This window comes from Heterodontus francisci, chromosome 19 (genome assembly GCF_036365525.1).
Source record: "Heterodontus francisci isolate sHetFra1 chromosome 19, sHetFra1.hap1, whole genome shotgun sequence".
In the NCBI taxonomy this organism is placed as follows: Eukaryota; Metazoa; Chordata; class Chondrichthyes; order Heterodontiformes; family Heterodontidae; genus Heterodontus; species Heterodontus francisci.
Window position 1 is genome coordinate 41,072,766 of NC_090389.1, and position 21,233 is coordinate 41,093,998.

Sequence of the window (21,233 nt, forward strand, 5' to 3'; positions counted from 1 at the left end):
CCCCCTCCTCTCTTACCTCCACCTCAGTCACGCCGGAAGCATCGGTACCCCGGAACATTGAGCTGCCAGTCCTGCCCATCCCTCAACCACGTTTCTGTAATAGGTATAATATCACAATCCCATGTACCGATCCATGCTCTGAGTTCATCTGCCTTACCTGTAAGGCTTCTTGCATTAAAGTAAATGCAGTTTAGCCTGTCCTGCCAATGCCCGGCCTGCCTACTGGACTCGCTTGCCACACTGATCCTAAGGGGACCTACTCTCTCCCTAGCTACCCTTTTACTCTTAATATACTTATAGAATCTTTTAGGATTCTCCTTTATCTTATCTGCCAGGGAAATCTCATGGCCCCTTTTCGCCCTCCTAATTTCCTTCTTAAGTGTAGTCCTACATCCCCTATACTCCTCGAGGGACTCACTTGATCCCAGCTGTCTATACCTGACATATGCCTCCTTCTCTGTCCTGACCAGACCCTCAATATCCCTTGTCAACCAAGGTTCCCTAAACTTGCCAGCCTTGCCCTTCCATCTCACAGGAACATGCTGGCCCTGAACTCTTCCTATCTCACTTTTAAAAGCCTCCCACTTGCCAGATGTCCCTTTACCTGTAAACAGCCTCTCCCATTCAACTTTTGAGAGTTCCTGTCTGATGCCATCAAAATTAGCCTTCCCCCAATTTAGGACTTCAACCTGAGGACTAGTCCTATCCTTTTCCATAACTATCTTGAAGCTAATAGAGTTATGGTCACTGGTCCCAAAGTGCTCCCCCACTGACACATCAACCACCTGCCCAGCCTCATTTCCTAAGAGGAGATCGAGTGTAGCCCCTCCTCTAGCAGGGCCATCCACATACTGCTTCAGAAAACTATCCTGGACACACTTAACAAATTCTTCCCCATCTGATCCCTTAGCACTAAGGCAGTCCCAGTCAATATTAGGAAAGTTAAAATCACCTACTATTACAACCCTATAATTCCTACACCTATCTGTGATTTCCCGACATATATGCTCCTCCACTTCCCTCTGACTATTGGGGGGAATGTCCAGCGAGGCCATATGGGTACAACTTAGAAATAAGAAAGGGGTGATCACTTTGATGGGATTATACTATAGGCCCCCCAATAGTCAGAGGGAAGTGGAGGAGCATATATGTCGGGAAATCACAGATAGGTGTAGGAATTATAGGGTTGTAATAGTAGGTGATTTTAACTTTCCTAATATTGACTGGGACTGCCGTAGTGCTAAGGGATTAGATGGGGAAGCAAGGGAGGAGATTGCTGGGGCCCTGGCAGAGATTTTTGTATCATCGTTAGCCATGGGTGAGGTACCGGAAGACTGGAGGATAGCTAATGTTGTGCCTTTATTTAAGAAGGGCAGCAGGGATAAGCCAGGGAACTACAGGCCAGTGAGCCTTACATCAGTGGTGGGAAAGTTATTGGAAGAGATTCTGAGAGACAGGATTTATATGCATTTGGAAAGGCATGGTCTGATTAAGGATAGTCAGCATGGCTTTGTGTGTGGGAAATCATGTCTCACGAATTTGATTGAGTTTTTCGAGGAGGTGACCAAGAGGATTGACGAGGGCAGGGCGATGGACATTGTCGACATGGACTTTAGCAAGGCCTTTGACAAGGTCCCGCATGGTAGGCTGGTCCAGAAGGTTCGAACACATGGGATCCAGGGTGAGCTGGCAAATTGGATACAAAATTGGCTTGGTGATAGGAGGCAGAGGGTGGTAGTGGAGGGTTGTTTTTCAGATTGGAGGCCGGTGACCAGTGGTGTGCCGCAGGGATTGGTGCTGGGCCCTCTGTTGTTTGTCATATATATTAATGACTTGGATGTGAATGTAGGGGACATGATTAGTAAGTTTGCAGATGACACCAAAATTGGTGGTATAGTGGACAGTGAGGAAGGTGGTCTAAGGTTACAACAGGATATAGATCAACTGGGAAAGTGGGCAAGAGATTGGCAAATGGAATTTAACGCAGACAAGTGTGAAGTGATGCATTTTGGGAAGTTAAACCAGGGCAGGACAAATAATGAATGGCAGGGCCCTGGGGAGTGTTCTTGAGCAGAGACACCTTGGGGTGCAAGTACATAGTTCCCTGAAAGTGGCAACACAGGTAGACAGGGTGGTGAGGAAGGTGTATGGCATGCTTGCCTTCATTGGCCGAGGCATTGAGTACAAGAGTTGGGACGTCATGTTGCAGTTGTCCATAACGTTTTTTAGGCCACGTTTGGAATACTGTGTGCAGTTCTGGTTGCTGCACTACAGGAAAGATGTGATTAGCTAGAGAGGGTGCAGAAAAGATTCACGAGGATGTTGCCTGGTTTGGAGGGCTTGAGTTATAAAGAGAGATTGGATAGGCTGGGTCTGTTTTCCCTGGAGCGAAGGAGGCTGAGAGGGGACATGATAGAGGTATATAAAATTATGAGAGGCATAGATAGGGTAGATAGCCAGAGTCTGTTTCCCATGGTAGGGGTGACTAAAACTAGAGGGCATAAATTTAAAGTGAGAGGGAGGAGGTTTAAAGGGGATCAAAAGGGTAAATTTTTCACACAAAGAATAGTGGGTATCTGGAATGAGCTGCCTGAAGAGCTGGTGGAGGCAGGAACAGTAGCAACATTTAAGAAGCATCTGGACACGTACTTGAATGAGCAAGGCATAGAGGGATATGGAATTAATGCAGGCAGGTGGGATTCATATAGATCGGCATTATGGTCGTCATGGACGCGGTGGGCCGAAGGGCCTGTTTCTATGCTGTACGACTCTATGACACTTTGACCTTCGAGCCCTGCGCCAGGCCCGGCTACTTCTCTGTGCAGCTGGAGCACCTCGGTGTTTTGCATCTTCCCTCTACACCTCATCTTCCTTCTCATCTTCCATGTTCTGCTCCTCCTCTTCCTCCGATGAGTGTGTTTCCTTCTATCCTCAAGGTCCACACCTATCTGGAGGGTCATGTTACGGAGAGCGCAGCAGGCCACCACAATGAGCGAGACCCTAGCAGGTGTGTATTACAGGGCCCCCCCCCCACCCCCTGTGTGTCCGTCTCCATTCAGCTGGTCTTCCCCAGACAGGTCATGCAGTCCATGGGCGCCTGTGTAAATCACAACGTGCCTCTTAATGAGCTCTCAATAAGCTCTCCGCTCTCTTTAACAATGTTAATTGGCCTTCTTAATTGATCTGGTGGGATCTCGTCGCTGCCCTTCCACCAACCCTGGTGACACTTGCCGGTGCCGGGAACAATGTTGGGAATGTGGCGTGCTGGTGGGCACTGGAATTTTTGTCCCCCACCTGCCTCCATTCCCGCCCCCAGCGGGCCCTGAAAATTCAGCCCCATGGACTTTCAGGAGGAATTCGAAAAGAATGACACACAGGAGGCTGAAGAAGATGGAAGCTCATGGAATTAGGGGCAAGTAGCTGTTTGCGTATGGAATTGGCTCACTGACAGGACACAGAGGCTGGTGGTGGATGGATGTTTTTCAGACTGGGAGGTGGTTTTTAAGGGTCAATTTTGGGTCCATTGCTCTTATACAATATCTCTAAACAACCTAGACTTGGTTGTAGGGAGCAGCATTATAAAGTTTGCAGATGATACAAAGCTGTGATGCACTTTGGGAGGACCAATATTGTAAAGACAGTTTACGATAATTGGCGTGATTTTGAAAAGTGTAGATAAGCTGAGAGGTCTTGATATCCATATACATGAATCCTTAAAGGTGGTGGGGAAGTTGATAAGATGGTTAAAAAAGTATATGGGTTACTTGATTTATAAATAGAGGAACAGAATGTAAAAGCAAAGAGGTCATACTTGAACTTGATAATTCACTGGCTAGGCCTCAGCTGGAGTATTGTCGAACATTCTGGGCACCACACTGCTGGAAAGATGTCTAAGCCTTCGAAAGGGAACAGAGAATGTTTACCAGGATGTTCCCAGGGATGAGGGACTTCAGTTATGAGGAGAGTTTGGACTTTTCTTCTTAGAATAGATCTGACTTAAGATGTTTTCAAGATGTTGAAAGGTTTTGATGGTATAATAGAGAAAAGGTATTCGTTCTGGTGAATCAGTCAATAACCAGATGTCATAGACTTAAAATCATTGACAAAAGATCTAGAGGGAAGATGAGGTGAAATGTTTTCACTCAGTTGTTGGGACCTGGAACACTCTACCTGAACAGGTGGGGAGGCTGATTGCACAGTTAATTTGAAATGGGAGTTGAACAGATATTTGAAGATGAGGAACTTACAGGGTTATGGTCAAAAAGCAAGGGTGAAATGAGTGGGACCATTCACAACTGCTCTTTCAAAGAGCCAGCACAAGCATGACAGGTGAATGAGTTCTTTCTGTGCTGTAAGTTTCTATGATCCTGTGATAGGTTGGAGGGCAGGAGTGATTAAATGACAAGAGGGATGGTGGTACAAGGCAAAAGAGGATGGTAATCGGACAAATAAACAAAAGATGGCTCAACAGGACATGTAAATGACAAGAGAAGAACTATTACCAGCATTAGCTGTCCGAGAAAATGGAATCAATGTTATGAACTGTAATTGTTTTAATCAGTGCTGTCCGGAAGACTTTAAAGTGCTTAATTGAAAGATGAGGTACTGCTCCTCATGATTCTGTTGAGTTTCATTAGAACAGTGTAGGCGGCTGAGGAGAGAGAAGTCAGAATGAATGTGGAACAGAGAATTAAAATGGCAAGTGACCAGAAGTTCAGGATCCTGCTTCTGGACTGAATGGAGGTATTCAGCAAAGCGATCATCCTATCTTATTTTTGATCTCCCCAATATAAAGACCGCATTGTGAGCAGTGAGGAAGTATACTAAATTGAAAGAAGCACAATTATATTTGCTGTTTTACCTGGAAATAGTGTTTGGGGCCCTGGTTGGTCAGAAGGCAAAAGGTGAAAGGGCAGGTTTTGCAACTTCTTTGCTTGCAGGGGGAGGTGCTTTCAGAATACAAACGGGTAGGTGGAAAGAGACTGGACAAGGAGAGAGAAATTGAGTTGTGATGGAAGAAATAAATTCTGTGAGACAAGAACAGGCTGAAACAATGGGTCTAAAAGGAAAGTCCTGTTTATAGTTTTTTGTGAGAAGGTTGAAGTGGACTTTGAATGGTTGTGGGACTGTGAAGTTGGAGGCCATGGGGGAAGATTCCTGGAGGAAATGAGATCAGTGATGGTGTGGGAAATTATGGCTTGATGTTTGGTGGTGGGGTTATGATCCGGAGGAGATAGGCTGAGGTGTCAGAGAGTTGGTGTGAGTGATAAAAATTGAGACAGTTGCCAATGAAGTTGCCAGAGGGAGGGGTCCAGGTACAATCATGCTAGGCCCCCACCTGCCAAGAATGAGGCACATTAATTTTGTCATGAACATTGCTTTTAAACTGTTATTGGAGTGAAGAAAAGACTTGTTAAACAGATCTGCCATGGCTGGAAAAGATATTTGCATATTAACAGACAGTGTTTGGAAGGAGAAAGCAGCCATACCCTGACATATTCAACCCACAATGGACTTTTGATCACCAAACGTTGAAAGCGAGGGAGCTCGCATTCTAGGTTGGCTGCTAAGATGGCCAAATACACAAACGGACATGGTCAATCCAGCTGGTCACGTGAATAACCTGCTGAGAAACCTGAGTTTTTTTTAACTTGTACGAACAGTTGGGCAGAAAGTCTATTTGTTCTTGGACTGAGAAGATCTCTCTCCTGTCTGCTCCCATCTCTTTCTCACAAGCCTCTGTATCCACTGAAGACAGATGAATCCAAAGAGAGAAGTCTCCTACAGCGAACAAGGTTTAAGAAGAATACTGGGCCCCAACAAAAAGCAATATCTACCTACAATCAAGGACTCTACAGCGAGCTCGACGAACTGTAACAACAGCTCTTCAGAGATTGCCTCAATCCTTTCCACTTTATTTTTCTTTTGCTCTTTTCTGTCTCTATTTGCATGTGTGTATCGTATATGCTTGCTAGTGTGGGGTGCGGTGTGTATCCTTAGGCGTTAACTGAATTAGAGTTTAAGTTTAATAAATTTCAACTTTTCTTCTTCAAACCTAAGAAAGCCTGTTTGTGCTGGTTTCTTTGCCTTATAATTGGAAAGCGGTGAACAAGGTTTCACCAAGGGGGAGCTAAAAATAGTGTGTTTAAAATTAAAACACTGTTACAGTAAGGCCAGGTGAGGACTGAAAGGGAACCCTAGACCTCTTTTTCATCTGGTCGTAACAGAAATTTGGGTGCGAGCGTCCTGGATTTTACCCACAGACGAACGAGAGAAATTGGAAGTGGGAAGCCAAATTGTTCCCAATCAAAAAGAGCAAGTTTTCAATACAGGTTTTCTTGTGGTTGTGTATGCTTGAATACTAACATATTTGAACTGAAGCGAGTAGTTCTCCAAGCCAGGGTGAAGTAACTTGGGATAAGGTAAAGCACGGTCTATGGAGGAGTTGAGGAAATTGGCTGAGCAGTGTGGGATCACTATATGTGACAAGGCTAGGAAGTCTGAACTCCTAAGACTAGTGTCCAACCATTATTCCCTTGAATCTGAAGAAGCAGAAACAGGGTTAGAAGCAGACTTCGACAGGGTATTGTTAGTAAAGATACAATTGAAACAGAGGAAACTTGAATTTGACGAGAGAAAGAATATTTCGGAAGGAATGCGAAGAGGGAGAGTTGAAGTGGCTTGAGTTAACTAGGGGGTGACAGATTAACACCAGTGAAAGCACAGCCCGTATGGACAAGCGTAATTCAGGGCTGAGTATAAAATTGTTAAAACTAGCTCAACTAATTCCAAAATTCAATGAGGAGGATGTAGAAGAATTTTTGTGTCCTTTGAGAAACTGGCAAGGCAGCTAAAATGGCCAGCTGAGACCTGGCCTCTTTTACTACAAAGCAATCTAACTGGAAAAGCTTAGGTTTATTCCCTGTTGCCAGATGACAGTTCATCAAATTATGAACTGACCAAAAATGCTATCCTCGGGGCATATGAATTAGAACCCGAAGCCTATCGTCAAAAGTTTAGAACCAAGAAGCAAGCTAATCAAACTTATCTGGAGTTTGAAAGAAGTAAGCAGCTGGCTTTTGACCAGTGACTGAGGGCTCTTAAAGTACAGCTCAGCTATGAGAATCTCAGAGAAGTAATTCTGTTAGAGGAATTTAAACACTCTCTCCCACTCTCCATAAAGACCCATGTAGAGGAGCAGCAGGTCCAGAGAGCCCGGCTAGCGACCGTCCTGGCCGATGAGTTTGCTTTAATTTATAAGTCAGTTTCCCAGTGGAGAACCTTTCCTAATCACACCCACAAATCTGAAAGGCACAAAGGGTGGGAAGGTGATAGGAGCCCAAGCAGTCCTAGGAGAGAAAGGAAAGCAGAAGACACAGGGGGCCCTCCTGTAGCCAAAAAGGAAGGTGCTGTAAGTAAGAGTGAGACCGGGAGACCTGTGTGCTTCCATTGTAATAAAACAAGGCATTTTAGAGCTGACTGCTGGAAACTAAAGGGAAACCCTGTTGGGTTAATCAGGGTGCACCCACTCAGTGAAGAAGAGAACATGATGGAAAGCACAGCAGAACAAGCTGTGGTTTTAACTGCAGTAAGAGTGAGACCCAGGAAGTCTACAGCTGCAAGTGCAGGAAAATTTAATAGGGTTCCGGAGCATTATCAGGGTTTTGTGTCTGAAGGGAGAGTAACACCATACCTCTCAAGTGGGGCAAGCAAGCCCATAGTGATTGTCAGGGACACAGAGACTGCTAGATCCCTTTTACTGGGAAAAGGCCTGACCTTTCCCAGTGAGTGCAGTGAACACCAAAATGGTGGTGAATGGTATTGGAGGGCAGTGTATGCCTCCACTGAGGCACAGTGTGGCTTTCAAGCAGAGAGATCGACCATTGACATGCTGTTCTCCCTTCGTCAGCTACAGGAGAAATGCCGCGAACAACAGATGCCCCTCTACATTGCTTTAATTGATCTCACCAAAGCCTTTGACCTCATCAGCAGACGTGGTCTCTTCAGACTACTAGAAAAGATCGGATGTCCACCAAAGCTACTAAGTATCATCACCTCATTCCATGACAATATGAAAGGCACAACTCAGCATAGCGGCACCTCATCAGACCCCTTTCCTATCCTAAGTGGCGTGAAACAGGGCTGTGTTCTCGCACCTACACTGTTTGGGATTTTCTTCTCCCTGCTGCTCTCAAATGCGTTCAAGTCTTCAGAAGAAGGAATTTTCCTCCACACAAAATCAGGTGGCAGGTTGTTCAACCTTGCCTGTCTAAGAGCGAAGATTAAAGTACGGAAAGTCCTCATCAGGGAACTCCTCTTTGCTGACGATGTTGCATTAACATCTCACACTGAAGAGTGTCTGCAGAGTCTCATTGACAGGTTTGCGGCTGCCTGCAACGAATTTGGCCTAACCATCAGCCTCAAGAAAACGAACATCATGGGACAGGACGTCAGAAATGCTCCATCCATCAATATCGGCGACCACGCTCTGGAAGTGATTCAAGAGTTCACCTACCTAGGCTCAACTATCACCAGTAACCTGTCTCTCGATGCAGAAATCAACAAGTGCATGGAAAAGGCTTCCACTGCTATTTCCAGACTGGCTAAGAGAGTGTGGGAAAATGGCGCACTGACACGGAACACAAAAGTCCGAGTGTATCAAGCCTGTGTCCTCAGTACCTTGCTCTATGGCAGCGAGGCCTGGACAACGTATGTCAGCCAAGAGCGACGTCTCAATTCATTCCATCTTCGCTGCCTCCGGAGAATACTTGGCATCAGGTGGCAGGACCGCATCTCCAACACAGAAGTCCTCGAGGCGGCCAACATTCCCAGCTTGTACACACTACTGAGTCAGTGGTGCTTGAGATGGCTTGGCCATGTGAGCCACATGGAAGATGGTAGGATCCCCAAGGACACATTGTACAACGAGCTCGCCACTGGTATCAGACCTACCGGCCGTCCATGTCTCTGCTTTAAAGACGTCTGCAAACATGACATGAAGTCCTGTGACATTGATCACAAGTCGTGGGAGTCAGTTGCCAGCAATCGCCAGAGCTGGCGGGCAGCCATAAAGGTGGGGCTAAAGTGTGGTGAGTCGAAGAGACTTAGCAGTTGGCAGGAAAAAAGACAGAAGCGCAAGGGGAGAGCCAACTGTGTAACAGCCCCGACAACCAATTTATTCTGCAGCACCTGTGGAAGAGTCTGTCACTCTAGTATTGGCCTTTATAGCCACTCCTGGCGCTGCTCCACAAACCACTGACCACCTCCAGGTGTCTCGCGAGACAAGGAGACCAAAGAAGAAGAAGGTATGCAATCTGGTTTCAGGACCGTTGACCATAGGGATTGTCCCTAGTTTGCCTGTGGATGGTTTGACCTGCTCCTAGGTAATGATCTGGTGGGAGTGAAGGTGGTAGCCCCCCCAGTAGTGAAAGAAAGACCACAGGAGGTCAGAGAGACAGGGCAGTGGCAAGGGATGGAACCCTGCAGTTTCCCTGAATATGTAGTGGCTCAGGCCATGATCTAGCCAGCTCCCCCAGAGGAGATTGCATTGGCACTGCAGGCAAATGACCATGAGGTCTGCTTGTCCGAGACTTTTTTTGGAAAGCTAGGAGACCCAGGGAATGAATTAAATTAACTGAGGCTCAGCGAGCCGACCCAATATTGCGAGAGTTAGCACAGGTTGCCCAGTCTGAAATTGAAGCAGAGGGAGTCCCTGCTGCTACTATTTGAAGAATGAGGTACTGATGAGGGAAATGGAGTTTTCCTCACAGACCTGAGAGCAAGGAGTGGGCAGTAGTTCACCAGAGTGTGATGGAATACTCTCCACTTGCCTGGATGGGTGCAGCTCCAACAACAATCAAGAAGCTCGACACCATCCAGGACAAAGCAGCCCGCATGATTGGCACCCCATCTGCAAACATTCACTCCCTCCACCACATGTGCACCGTGGCAGCAGTGTGTACCATCTACAAGATGCACTGCAGAAATGCACGAAGGCTCCTTAGACAGCACCTTCCAAACCCTCGACCTATACCAACGAGAAGGACAAGGGCAGCAAAGGCATGGAACACCACCACCTGCAAGTTCCCCTCCAAGTCACACAGCATCCTGACTTGGAACTATATTGCCGTTCCTTCACTGTCACTGGGTCAAAATCCTGGAACTCCCTTCCTAACAGCACTGTGGGTGTACCTACTCCAAATGGACTGCAGCAGTTCAAGAAGGCAGCTCACCACCACCTTCTCAAGGACAATTAGGGATGGGCAATAAATGCTGACCTGGCCAGCGACGCCCACATCCCATGAATGAATAAAAAAAAGTTAGTGGTGCCACAGAGGTACCGGAGAGAAATATTAAGAAGGGCCCATGAGACTACTGTGGTTGTACATGCCGATATATGAAAGACCAAAGCACACATAAGACAGTAGTTTGACTGGCCAAAACTCCATAAAGATGTGGTGGAGATCTGCAAGAGTTGCCACATGTGCCAGGTTGAGGGGAAACCCCAACCTACAGCGAAACCTGCACCCCTAAGTCCTGTACCAATGTTTGGAGGACCCTCCAGCCGAGGGCTGGTGAACTGTAAAGATTCCCCGCCAAGTACAAAAAGGGACAGGCAGGCACAAGGCTGGCAAAAGGTTAGACAGAGAAGGGAAAAATGTTAACAAGAGGGCAGGTAAAAGCATGTCCGGGAGGAATCCTGGATGTAAACCCTTACTGTCCAGTCAGCCAACTACGGAAAATGTAAAAGGTTAGACCCCACATCCTCCTACGTAAATGCAGATACTAGAAGCACCCCACCAGAGTTGCTAACAGCACTTACTGGAACCTGCAGAGACAAAGAACTCTCGAGGGCAGACAAACCATGAGGATGATGCCCCACCTAGTTGAAGTGCCACAGGGGAGTCTGCACAAATACCTGCAGGCAGGAGTGCCCTCTGTGACAAAAGGGAGATTAGCAAAGAATCCTCTCCCACAGTCAGGAAAAAAGGGCACCACCCATCCCCTGAAGACAAAAGTCTTTGCATGACTCGGCAAAGCACTTAAAGAGAGTCCAGGATAGACCTGCCCACTGCTGACCTTTGTTTTTAAAACTTACCTCAGCAGGAACAAAGACCCTAGGCAGCCATGGAAATGGCAAACGGAAGAGAAACTTCCCAAAAAAAACACATGTTTATTGGGATGCCAAAAAGGGGGCAATTAAAGCAGCTCAGGCCCCAAGAGAAAACAGGCTGTAATGAGTTTTAGTATTTATGAATGAATGGGAATGAATGAAAGAAATGCATCTTTTTTTCTGTATCTTACATTTTTTTCTCGACCCTTTTAATGAAATGCACTTTTCTCAAATCACATTTCATTCCACTGGGTGTGGCGGTGTCATGCTAGGCCACCACCTGCCAAGAATGAGGCACATTAATTTTGTCATGAACATTGATTTTAAACTGTTACTGGAATTAAGAAAGGACTTGTTAAACAGATCAGCCTTGGCTGGAAAAGATAATTGCATATTAACAGACAGTGTTTGGAAGGACAATGCAGCCATTCCCTGACATATTCACCCCACAAGGGACTTTTGATCACCAGACATTGAAGTTGAGGGAGCTCGCATTCCAGGTAGACTGCTAAGATGGCCGAATACAGAAATGGACATGGTCAAACCAGCTGGTCACATGACTAACCTGCTGGGCAACTTGAGTTTTTTGAACTTGTACAAACAGTTTGGGCAGAAAGTCTTTTTGCTCCTGGACTGAGAAGATCTCTCTCCTGTCTGTTCCCATCTCTTTCTCACAAGCCTCTGAATCCACTGAAGACACATGAACCCTAAGAGAGAAAAGTCTCCTACAGCGAGCAAGGTTTAAGAAGAATACTGGGCCCCAGCAAAAAGCAAGATCTACCTACAATCAAGGACTTTACAGTGAGCTCGAAGAACCGTAACAACAACTCTTCAGATATTGCCTCAAACCTTTTCACTTTATTTTTCTTCTGCTCTTTTCTGTCTCTATTTGCATGTGTGTATCGCGTATGCATGCTAGCGTGGGGCGCAGTGTGTATCCATAGGAGTTAACCGAATTAGAGTTTAAATTTAAGAACTTTTCTTCTTCAAACCTAAGAAAGCCTGTTTGTGCTAGTTTCTTTGCCTTACAATTGGAAAGCGGTGATCAAGGATTCACCAAGGCGGAGCTAAAAACACGGTGTGTTTAAAATTAAACCCTGTTGCAGTAAGACCAGGTGAAGGCTGAAAGGGAACCTTAGTCCTCTTTCTCACCTGGTTGTAACAGTACAATAAAGATTCTGAAGACGTGGTGAAGACACATGGGTCAAGAAGTGGTGTGGATACGAAGGCAACAGAAAAAGACCTGGAGGCGGGCGGATCAGGGTCGGGTTTAAAATCTTTCAGATTTTAAGTTCTCACTTGATCCAAATTCACTGGTTATTGGGGTTTAAAATTACCCCAACAAAGTCAGAATCAAATTCTGTCACTGGACACACCAACTTTGCACTGTGTAAACTGACATGCAGTCATTAACATTCTGAAATCCATGGCTGGATATTGCTTATAACATAGAATTCTTCATAATATTATCTGATTTATAGTAAATAATGTTAACCATTTTAGATTGAGAGGAGATTACAATACAATTAAGGATAGAAAATCGTTGGGGGTGCACAATGCCACAATATGAACGGCATCCATTGTACATAGCGCCTGATATTTAATTCTATTGACGGCAATAAAACTGATTATCAGGCGCTGTGTATAGCGGGCGGCCAATTTGATACCACCATTTTGTGCCATTGCCTGAAATGAATTTCTAGCCCTTAAGCTTCCATAATAAATGGTTCTTTTACAAAAATGATACAAAATTATATTCTCATTAAGCCTTTATGTACAAAGAACACTTGTTTGTTTTTCTTTCTTGAGCAATTCCTTTCTGGATATGTTCTGTATAGATAGTAGTTTGCACATATTATTGATTTTATCTTGCAGTATCTTTCTACCATCAGTAAAGCATTTTAACAAATTTTTCTGTTGAATCAGACAACAAATCAATTCACATAAACTTCATTTTCTGGTCTACTTAAGATAAGATTGTAATAGCTAAATTTTCCACCATTAATTTTAGTGAAGTCTTGTTCCTTGAGGCAAATAATAATAGTAATTTTTGTATAATTGTGCAGTCCATCCACAAAGTGTACAATTAAGTAGATTAATGGCCTTGTTTTTACCTTTACAAATGCTAATCCATCATTCATTTATAAATGGGATTCTTTTAAAGACGGACAGAAAAATAAAATCTGCACTTGTTGTATTTGTATTTTAATCAACTTTCAACACAATTAAGCTATTGTGTGCGCATATAGCTATGTCTCAGTGAGGTAGGTTATTACACATTTTGTTCAATGTGTATCATCTACATATTGAAGAAATGTTAGCATCATAGAATCATAGAATGATTACATCACAGAAGAAGGCCATTCAGCCCGTTGAGTCCGTGCCCATTCTCTGGCAGAGCAACTCAGCTAGTCTCACTTCAGCACTATGGGGAAAGGGTGTGGAAGTCTTTTTTTCTCTTCAGGTGCTTATCCAATTGCCTTTTAAAAGCTATGATTGAATCTGCCTCCACCACATTCCCAGACAGTGTATTCCAGATTCTAACCACTCACTGTGTAAGAAAAGTTTTCCTGATGTTGCTTTTCGTTCTTTTGCCAATCACCTTAAATCTGTGTCCTCTGGTTCTCGATCCTTCTGCCAATGGAATAGTTTCTCTTGACTCATGATTTTGAACACTTCTATCAAATCTCCTCTCAATCTTCTCTAAGGAGAACAATCCCAGGTTCTCCAAACTATCCATGTAACTGAAGTCCCTCATCCGTGGAACTATTCTCCTAAATCTTTTCTGCACCCCCTCTAAAGCCTTCACATCCTTCCTAATGTACATTGTCCAGAATTGGATACAATACTCCAGTTGAGGCTGAACCAGTGTTTTATAAAGGTTCATCATAACTTTCCTGTTTTTGTACTCTATGCCTCAATTAATAAAGCTCAGGATCCTGTATGCTTTTTTAATCACTTTCTTAACTTGTCCTGCCACCTTCAATTATTTATGCCTCCAGGTCTCTTTGTTCCTCTAACCCCCTTAGAATTGTACCCTTTAGTTTATATTGCCTCTCCTTGTTTTTCCTACCAAAATGTGTCACTTCACACATCTCTGCATTAAATTTATTGCCATGTGTCCCCCCATTTCGCCAGTCTGTCTATGTCCTCTTGAAGTCTATCATTATCCTTCTCAAAATTCACAATACCTCAAGTCTTGTGTCATCTGCAAATTTTGAAATTGTGCCCTGCATACCCAAATTTAAGCCATTAATATATATCAAGAAAAACAGTGGTATTAGTAACAACCCTTGCCGAACCCCACTGTATACCTTCCTCCAGTCCGAAAAACAACCGTTCACCACTACATTCTGTTTCCTATCACTTAGCCAACTTCATATCCGTGTTGCCACTGTCCCTTTTATCCTATGGGCTTCAACTTTGCTGGCAAGCCTATTATGTGGCACTCTATAGTCTATTTACATCACATCAACTGCATTACTCTCATCAACCCTCTCTGTTAACTCATCATAAAACTCAATCAAGTTAGTTAAATACGATTTGCCTTTAACAAATCCGTGCTGACTTTCCTTAATTAATCCACACTTGTCCAAGTGACTGTTAATGTTGTCCCAGATTATCGTTTCTAAAAGCTTTCCTACCACCAAGGTTAAAGTGACTGGCCTGTAGTTGCTGGGTTTATCCTTACACCCATTTTTGAACAAGGGTATAACATTTGCAATTTTCCAGTTTTCCCCAGGGGGATTGGAAGATTACGGCCAGTACTTAAGTAATTTCCATCCTTACTTCCTTCAGCATCCTGTGTTACAAGAAGTTTTTTAGTATTAAAACTTAGGATTCTATGTTTTTAAAAACTGAAAAGGATTTCAGTGGACATTGAGACATCTGGAAATAGCTGAACTTTATGGATGTTTTCAAAGGAAGTTCAACAAAAGCTGAACTTGTAAACAAGAACTGGAAAGCAGGTAATTTCAAGGAAACCAGCAGGGGATTTGACCTCAGAGCTACCCTTTGAGTGACAAGAGAGAATTTATAACTGGGCATGTGACTTGCTTCTGGAAGGTTTTGGTTTCATTTTTGGACTATTTAAAAGCCAGTGGGTTTGGACTAAAGCAGGCAATTGGAATTTGATTTGGACATGCCAGGAAATCAGAAGAACCAGAAAAGTATGATCTCTCTGTAAAGAATCCTTTCTCTTGAAAAGCAAAAGCTTGTATAAAGTGGTACTGTTGCCTCCTGCATTCTCGAAGAAACCCTGAATTTGCAGAAATCTTGCATCATTAAAAAAGGACTTTTGCATTGAATGTGAGAACTGACACCTGTTGCTACAACCATGATGGAACACCTATGTGAAGCCTTCGACCGTTGAAGTTCTTTGAATGCCTACCCATCACTGATTGTTCATCAATCTTGCCTGGAAAGACTTTGAGTGGCATCCAACTATTCAACTTTGGGACACCTCGTCAAACTAAAGAACTTCCTTTCAGATCATGGCAGTCTGAGTTTATTTTATCCCTGTGAAACAGCTGTAAACCAAAATCCCTTTTTTTCCCAGTTAACCAGTTTTTGGATGTATGTGCATATGCATGGGAGCTAGGAAAAAATAAGGAGCTTTAATATCTCAGTTCGTATATAGATTTACTTACTTATTGATTGACTTGGTTTTATAATAAATGGTTAATTTTGTTGTTGATTAAAGAAACCTGGTTGGTGTGCTTTATTCTGAGGACAAATAGAGTATATAATTGGCTGTTTCAGTAAGTGGGAAAATTTATTGATATGCTGTGACCTGTGGAGAAGTGGGACTGAATTAACAGTGCACTGCTCCCACCTTGGTCGTAACACTTGAGATGCATTCAATCCAGTCCTGGTGACTTGTCAACTTTAAGTACAGATAGCCTTTCTAATACTTAAGCTTTATCAATTTTAGCCCATCCACTATCTCATCTATTTCCTCTTTCATTATGACTTCGGCTGCATCTTCTTCCTTGGTAAAGACAGTTGCAAAGTACTCATTTACTACCTTAACCATGCCCTCTGCTTCCACGTGTAAATCCTTTTTTTTGTCCCTAATTCACCCCACACCTCCTAATACTGCCCTTTTATTATTTATATGCCTCTAGAAGACTTTTGGATTCCCTTTCATGTTAGCTGCCAGTCTCTTCTGATGCTCTCTCTTTGCCGCTCTTATTTTCTTTCTCACTTCCCCTTTTAACTTTCTGTAGTCAGCCTGGTTTCTATTCATATGATCAACCTGATATTTGTCATTGCCACCCTTTTTCTGCTTCATCTTTCCCTCCATCCCTTTAGACATCCAGGAGAGCTCTGGCTTTTGTTACCTTTGCCTTTCCCCCAGTGGGTATTTACCTCAACTGAACCCGAACCATCTCCTCTTTCAAGACAGCCCATTGTTACATTACAGTTTTGCCTGGAAATCTTTGATTCTAATTTACCTGGGACAGATCCATTCTCAACCCACTGACATTGACCCTCCTGTAATTAAGTATTTTTAATGTAGATTGCTCCTTGTCCTTTTATGCCTGTAAAATGACCTGCCACATTGAGATGTACCTGTATGCACACAACAGCACAACTGTATTCTATTTATTCATTCATGGGATGTGTGTGTCGTTGGCAAGGCCAATGTTTATTGCCCATCCCTAATTGCCCTTGTTAAAGTGGTGGTGAGCCGTCTTCTTGAACTCTCCTGTCCATGTGGTGAAGGTACTCCAAAAGTGCTCTTCGGTAGGGAATTCCATGATTTTTAACCCAGCAATGATCAAACAACGGCCATAAATTCAGGATAGTGATGGAGGTGGTGGTGTTCCCCTGCCCCAGTTGTCCTTGTCCTTCTAGGTGGTAGAGGTCTCGGGCTTGGGAGATGGTGTCAAAGAGGCTTTGGTGAGTTGCACTGTATCTTATAAATGGTATACACTGTAGTCATGTTGTGCCGGTGGTGGGGGGAGTGAATGTTTACGGTGAGTGGATGGGATGCCAATCAAGTTGATTGCTTTGTCCTGAATGGTATCAAATTTCTTGAGTGTTGTTGGAGCTGCACTCATCCAGGCAAGTGGAGGGTATTCCATCACACTCTGACTTCTGCCTTGTAAATGGTGGAAAGACTTTGGGGAGTCAGGAGATGAGTCACTCATCACAGAATACCCAGCTTCTGTTCTTGTATTGATGTGGCACCCAGTTAGGTTTCTGGTCAATGACAACCCCAAGATATTGATGGTGTAGGGTTTGATGATGGTAATGGCATTGAATGTCAAGGGAAGGTGTTTATGCACTCTATTGTTGCAGATGTACCACCAAGTTCATAATGTAGCATAAACATCATAAATGTTCAGAGTTTCTATTTTGTGACATCATCTGAGACTTTTTATCCAAGACATAAGCACCATGGGATGTTATATTAATGCAAGTTGTTGTTGTTTGAACTCCATGAACCTTGTCTTATAGAGATCAGAGGCTTAACTATTCTTAACACTAGTAATTTTTTAATCTTAAGTCTTACTGTTGAAGAAAACAGCTCCATTCAAAACTAGGATTGGAAGAAGTAGAAGAGTCAAGGCCAAATGACACTCTTATATAATAAAATAATAAAGAAAAAAAGCACATTTTGGAACCTGGAATGTTTTTGTACTGTTGTCCAGTTTTCTTCTTGTAATCTTTACAAGTTAATTTCTTCACAGGCAGACTCTCGTACTTAAATTGGACTGTATGATGGTACAGCCAAAGCCTTTTAAGGGACATAGTTAGAGATAACAACAACAGCACATAGTGCTTGACCTGACTGGAAGTGACCTACAGATGATCATCTTCTCTTCAGACTTTTAGTTTGAGAATGACAGACGTGCCTTCTGAGGAAGCAGCAGGATAATTATTAGACCAAAATGGGTTGCAAACCTATGTCAACTAATACCCTGACTCTAGTGGCAAATGGGAGTTAAATCTGTCAAAAAATTGACAAATTTTATATATAAACAATCCAAACTTGTAATTTCTGTATGACTTTGAAGAAATAAGTACAAGTCAAGGCTAATTCAGATGGCAGGTAAAGCTCCCTGTGCTATGTCTAACAATGTGCCTTCACTCTGGTGTTAAGTATTCTCCAGTTGCATCAGTGTGACATTCCTTTTTCCAACATTAATTGTCCTTACAACCTGTCAGAAGGTAGTTGCCAGTTTATTGTCACAGTGTGATCAATTTTACACTGTGGATTCACACCCACTAGAAATTTTGCATAGGATCTTTATAACTATCAAGGAGATTTTCTTTCCATCAGTCAGGTCTGGATTCAACCCTAGTTCTTCTACATTTGTCAAGTAGATAACAATTTATTCCACTATGTTTTAAAAATCAATTCTTTCTGCCTTTATGTCAAATATGCTTTATCATCATGCTTACCCATCACCTTATCTTTCTTGCTGATACCTCAATCTTTTCCTTGTCCCTATGGAATCCATTTATGCATTTCATTGTTTATTGATTGAGTGGATCATTTTTGATTCTTTATGTCCTCTCTTCTACTTTCGTGCCCGTTCGGTTGCTTTTACACCTTTGTTTCACTGTCATCCATTTTCCCTTTGTATTGATTTACAACAGGGTGAATACTTGGTGAACACATTTCAGGAAAGTGAGCCTGAAGTCAAATCCGTATCGCAGTTCAAACTTTAGGAATTTTTATCAACAAGACTTGTTGGGAGGAGAGGACAGAAATATAATTCAAATTGACCTGAGGGCATAATTTTCAGATATCGTGCTGTGATTCAGGAAACTGCACCAACTGATAAAACATCAAGAATTTGGCATGTACTGCAATTTTTAACTGTTGCAAAATTGCTTGCAGTATGCCTCAGATTTCCAATACACATTACTAACAAAGTTTCTTGCCACCTACATCATGCTTAGAAGGTTACTCCTGAAATGTTAGTAATTATTGACAATAATCTTTCTGAAAAAATGCTAATTTGATATAGGGCATCACATCAAAATTGGTGCATTGTAAGAGAGACCAGAAATTTATGAGAATGTTAAGGCATGAATGCCATAAATGACAGCTTTTATTCAATTTTATTAGCTCCCACCAAATGTAGTGGTAAAGAACAATATTCTGTTTATTTTATGGAGTTATTATTGATTGCATTTTGGATGTGACCGTGTATGGTGGACCATTGATAGATAATCATCAGTATGTTGCCATATTTATTTCCAGTGCATTTAATGTGGCACTCCTAGAACAAGATAATTATCTCTAATGCCCTGGGCTTAAAATAATAAAATGTTATATTAACAATCAATTTTATTATTGATACTTCATTTATCTATTGCTAGGATGCAGCCGGTGTAAGTGTTGTACTTTTTACTTTGTTGAGCTGCAGTAAAATGTCACCTACTACATTTTTTGGAAACTAATTACATTTTTAAATTATTTCCCTGATGAACATTGAACCATAGAATGTTACAACAGAAACAGGCATTTGACCCTCCAAGTCTACACCAATATTTCTATCCACATTACTTACCTGATCTAATCCTACTCTCCTGCTGAGTCCCACAACCATTAATATTCCTCTTTTTCAAGCAAATATCTAATGCACTTTGGAAGTAATTTAGGGACTTGATTGAACTACCCTTTGTGGCAGAGAACTGCTCATTCTAACTAACCATTTTGAAAAATACAATGCCGAATCATCTCTTTAATTCTTTGTGTATCTTAAATTTGTGCCCTCAGGTTACCATGTTGCCAATCTATCACTACCCATCATAGTCTTGAAGATTGCTATCAAGCCAACACTGATCCACAACAACTTCTTGTATTTATATAGCACCTTTAACATAATAAAATATTTCAAGTTGGTTCACAGGAGCATTATAAAGCGAAACTTGACACTGAGCCTCATAAGGAGATGTTGGTCAAAAAGGTAGGTTTTAAGGAGCGTCTTAAAGTAGGAAAGAGAAATAAAGAGATGGAGAGGGGATTCTGGAGCTTAGGGCTTTGAAAGTTGAAGGCACGGCCACCAGTGGTGGAGCAATTAAAATTGGGAACGCTCAAGAGGCCAGGATTAGAGGAACGTAAATATTTCAGAGGGTTGTGGCGCTGGAGGTGATTACAGAAATAGGGAGCAACGAGGCCATGGAGGGATTTCAAGACAAGGATGATAATTTTAAAATTGAGGCTTTGCTTGATCGGGGGACAATGTAGGTCAGCGAGCACAAGGACGATGGTTGAATGGGACTTGGTCTGAGTAAGGACACGGCAGCAAAGTTTTGGATGATCTCAAGTTTATGGAGGGTAGAATATGGGAGGCTGGGCAGGAGTGCATTGGAATAGTCAAGTCTAAAGGTAACAAAGGCATGGATGAGAGTTTTCAGCAGCCAATGAGCTGAGGCAGGGGTGTCGGACAAGCATTGTGATAGGTTAGCAGCAGTGGAAGAGTTCAGAGAAGTGGTGGTGAAGTAGAGCTGAGTGTTATTGCTGTGTTTTTGGATGGTGTCACCAAGGGGCAGCATGTAAATGAAAGGGGGCCAAGAACAGATCCTTGGACACAAGAGTTAACAGCATGGGAGCGGAAAGAGAAGCTACTGCAAGTGATTCTCTGACTGCGATTAGATACATAATGAAACCAAGCTAATGCAGCTCCATCCAGCTGGATGGCGGTGGAAAGGTGTTGGAGGAGGATGGTGTGGTCAACCATGTCAAAGGCTGCAGACAGGTTGAGAAGGACAAGGAGTGAAAAATGCCTTAACTTCTAAAGTCTCTTCAGAATTATAACTATTCATCACTGATAACATCCTGGTGAATCTATGCTGGGCCTTTTCCATGACTTTAATATCCCAACTATATGAAGTGCACAAAACCATACCGAACTCACCATCCATGACAACGAAGATCTTGTACAAAAATAAAAGCAAAATACTGCAGATGCTGGAAATCTGAATAAAAACAAGAAATGCTGGAAATACTCAGCAGGTCTGGCAGCATCTGTGGAGAGAGAAGCAGAGTTAATGTCTCAGGTCAGTGATCCTTCTTCAGAACTTATACAAGTTCATCATTATTCCTTGCTATTTTATTTTATGCTTCTAGATACAAAACCAAGGATTCAATTTGCCT